The sequence below is a fragment of the Frankliniella occidentalis genome, unplaced genomic scaffold (genome assembly GCF_000697945.3).
Source record: "Frankliniella occidentalis isolate FOCC.00 unplaced genomic scaffold, Focc_3.1 Scaffold86, whole genome shotgun sequence".
Lineage (NCBI taxonomy): Eukaryota > Metazoa > Arthropoda > Insecta > Thysanoptera > Thripidae > Frankliniella > Frankliniella occidentalis.
In genome coordinates, this window is record NW_026267215.1 from 453,947 (window position 1) to 458,590 (window position 4,644).

Consider the following 4,644-nt stretch of genomic DNA (forward strand, 5'->3'; position numbering starts at 1 on the left):
GTCCGCCAAGCCGGTGGATGATGAAATAATGGTTCTGCACCGAAGTATGAGAACATCGCTAGATAGGGGCGGAACCAGGTGGGAAACACACGACCACTTCGTTAACGATTTAATATTACAGTCTGTACTTTCCAACAAGTATCTGCTCAAAATTCGTTTCGCGCTGTATAAGTAATGTTCTATGACAATGTATTTTGTCAATATTTTTCCTAATTTACTCAAACGGAGAATGAAAACAGTACCTGTCTTCTCCCCCGAGCAATCAATACGACGTCATTCTGACGTACTCGTGCCAAATTCGTCACTTTCCCATTCCGTCACGAAATCATCAATTAGCCGTCATGAGCAATCCCGAGTTTGGGTCGAGCACGAATCTGACGTGATTCTCATCACGAAGACGTCATTTTGACGTTTTATGACCGATCTCTGTTACTTGGGAACTTTACTTGCGGGAACCTTTACTTTAAACGCGCGAAGATTTTCGTCATAAAGTGTGTAATCGACAAGTTTGTCATTGTCACCCATTTTGATAACCGATTGATTAAATGGCAATCTATTAACAATCCACAATTACCATCCGCAGCTAGACAGACTGACAGAAGGGGGATATGGCGTTAGCGAGTAGGGGAGTAAGGGAGTGGGGGAGTAGGGGAGTAGGGGAGTAGGGGAGCTACTCCCCTCGAGCTGTCTGCTATTGCGGTTCACATTCATATTCATGGAGAACAAACGAACAGCGTTCGACAGAACCGCGACCGCGAATGAACCAAAAAGCTCTCTGTAACGTCTCCAAGCTGTAACTCTCTGATCCGTCTGAGTTACTTGTTAATAAAATTGAAATAACAGCAATGTCGCGATGATGATGGCCGAGGGGCAAGGACGTCGTGAAGGTTCGGAACATTTATGTATACAATTTTTTGACACATAAATTGTAACGTTTGTGAGTTGATTATTATGTGAAATGTGTTTGTTGTGATGCAGAAAGTCGAGCATCTGAGATCAGAAACTTGCCAGATCCTCATTTCAAAACCCACTTTAGGATGAACAGGGTGACGTTTGAGGTAATTTGTTAATATTTGCTCTTATAGTATGTCTTTTGAGAAAGGATAAACATGTATACTTCTTATTCATAAATTTGTTTTCAGATCCTTGTTAATGTGGTGGGCCATGAAAGGAGAGAGATGGGTCTGTTGCAGCGGGTCCGCATGGATGTAGGGGAGTCCACTGTAATGGGCTTATGGATTTTGTTCAATATGGACACATTCCGCAGCACTGGGCTCAACGTTTCTTATATGATATGAAAACTGTTCATAGGTAGTACAAAATCCTTCTTGAAGTGCTTTGTCACTCTCTCTTTGACACTCTCAGATGTGAATGAAATTAATGTAACTTTTATCATGTAGATGCTGGTGCCATACAGAAATGTAGGAAATTTGAACGCAACTCACAGATCGCTTGTCCCTAGTGCAAAGCACGCACGACGCTCAGCCGCTGGCGAAAGCACGCATGGCGGAGCGCCGCTGGCGAAAGCACGCACGACGGAGCGCCGCTGGCGAAAGCACGCACAGCGCAGCGCCGCTGGCGAAAGCACGCACAGCGCACAGCCACTGGCGAAACCACGCAAGTGCATTTTTTGGTGATTTTTGGAGACATATACCGTTGGAAAGAGGAAATCATGCCCTTTTAGAATATATAGATATCTCGAATTTTTCGAAAAATGCACTTGCGTGGTTTCGCCAGTGGCTGAGCGCTGTGCGTGGTTTCGCCAGCGGCGCTGCGCTGTGCGTGGTTTCGCCAGCGGCACTCCGTCGTGCGTGCTTTCGCCAGCGGCTGAGCTTCGTGCGTGCTTTGCATTAGGGGCGAGCGAGATGGTACAACTATAAGCTGTCACAATGTCGTGCCACTATTGAGCGAACCAACTCTCTGTTTAAGTCGAGGATGGGTCGCACTCAAAAGTTGTTCTGCAAAAACATTATTCGAACGATCAAACATATTTCTGCCTCAACAGTGTTGCACAACTTTATCCTACTCAATGGGCAAGAACAAGTAAGTTATTTCACCCATATTATTGCTTCTCAGTTAGCTACATTATATAGATGGTAAAAGACAAAACTTTGTTTGTAGGATGGGATACAAGTAGATTGTGAATTACCACCAGTGAATGTACAGGAAGCCCAACTAAGGGAACAAGATGCTGGCTACAGAAGACGACAAATGATCATGGTTCAGCTGGCAGAAGATATGGAATGAATTTGAATAAAACTCAGCAGTATAAAAAAATAACATGGCAAACATTAAACATCAGAATAAACTTAACTTAAACAACAATATTTTTTTTGTTAATTTCTTTCGAGGCGGAACTGTCAATTGAAATTGAAATGCAGTGTTACAGTTTCACAGGTAAGCATATAGGAACTTTCCTAATCATCATCATCTGAATCTTTAAATACATACTGACTGGCCTGCCTTCCTTCCACTGAAGACATGCAACCAAATGAAAAAGTGATTTCGGGCTCAACATTGACCCAGTGTCCCATGAGCAGGCTCAACTCCTCTTCATGTGGGAATGAGCCTGTATTGTTCCCAGTAGCTTTTCGGGATTCCCTAAAGTTTTTAAACTTGTCCATCAGCTTTGACATTTTAAGCTCACATTGGTCAGCAGAGTGTTTATGTCCTTCAGCAGTAAGCTTTCCAGAAATTAATGCCCAAAGACTGGCATTTCTATAGGTATTACTGTCGAATTTGGGATCCAACTCCACCCTGAGAGCAATGAGTTGGCTGGTGGCTTCGTCAGTCCAGGTCGTTACACTATGTTAGAAAGGAAACATAGATTAGTACACCTGTTAGTGAAGAAGCTATTTCCTTTCTGACCAGGTAAATGAACTCACTTGTCATTACCATGGGGTTATCAAAATAAGCGTCGGCCGACCGGCCGACCGGCCGTCCGTCCGTCCGTCCGGCCGGCCGATTTTCATGCAACGACAGCTAGAGCTTCGAAACTCACCGAAAGTGTTGCTGCTGTTTTGTATTACCGAACCAAAAGCTACTGATGATAACAATGACTACTACGAGAGGTGATGAGTTTACTTTTAAAAGAGAAGTTCGAATGGTACCGCCAGAGAGCGCTATGGCAAGTGTTAGTTGGAGTCGATGTGGCCGTGCACGGCTTGTTTCCCCCGTTCATACTTGAATGTCACTGCTGCCGTGACGGGACTACAGGACTACGCGTGTGAAGAAACGTTAGTTAGTTTCTGTCGCTGTGGTCATTTGACGATCTGCGAAGAACAGTTTTTGATGAGTTGTTTTAAGATTTTCCATTGCCGTTGAACAGTAATCTGTCCTTCCAGCGCGGTGGTTACTCTTACTCCGCATCATGATGTGGGATGCTGCAGGTGAGTTGTATTTCCTAGTCTGTAATATACTAATCAAATAGAACCCAATTTGACATAAAAACGTCAAAATGTAGCCGAAGTAAAAGCCACACTTTTTGTCAAATGTACGTCTCTTTGATTATTCATTGCACACTGAGTTAGTTTAACTTACAATTGCTGTTTCTTTCCTCCCTTTTTACTTATTAAATAGTTGTTCGGGTCTTATCTCAGCAACAGGTTCTCACCCTAAAGATGAATCAGAGCCACTGTTGAAAAAGGGATGCTTCATAGCCACCCCTGACCCTGAGGCTTTTAATGGACCACAGTCTTGTGTTGTTTCCTCTACCCCTCTACCCAAAAGTGCTAAAAAGCTATTTAACTATGTTGAGCCTGTTTTGGTGTACAGCGGGTTCTCAGAAAAATTTCTTCCTGTAAGTAATTTCAAATCTTATCAAATGTATTTTTAAAACCTTGGAGCCTTTTTACCCTATGTGTCTCTTGTAGAGTTTATTCATTAACCATATTGAAAAGCTGAGGAGAAGTCGTAAGATTATGGAAAATATCAAGAAGACTGTTACTAGTCACGTTTATGACAAACGGACTAGGTCAATAACTGTTGAAGTAATCTAGAATTCTTTTAATCTATGCAGGGTTTACATTGATGGTTTTTCAATTTATTATCAATTTTCAATGGATTCTTTTCAGTTTAATTCCACCATTGTCTGTGACAAAATGTCAGAAACTGCTGTGAATTTTGGAGGCACTAACATAACTGTGATGAGGCCAAGTGGCTCCAAGAAGGAATCCCTCATGATGGAAGAAATTGGAGTGGCAGGCTTGGATAAGCTGAATGACAATGTAGATAGCACAGCAGCCCAGCCTGTAGACATGGATGCTTCAGTAATTTTCAGTGCTGCACCTGTTCGAAGGCCCAGGAAGAGGCCACTTTCGACGCCTGCCACCAACTTGATACCTGTGGTATGTAAAAATTTGAATTGCTCACAAAGACATGATTGGGTACTTTATTAAGTGAGAACCAAATAATGTTGAATTTTGCATATCTGTAATCTCCTCTCAAGGAATTTGTGAAATCAACATCACTACTTAACAAAGAAAATTATGCTGCTAGAAACAATCAAGTTGTCTCTGATTTTAATGAAAAAAGTGTTGGTGCTGCTTTCAAATACACCCCATCAGAAGGATCACTGACTTCCAAAGCTAAAGTAACGGGCATACCATTAGCTCATTACCTACCAGTGAGTACGCAACAAATCTT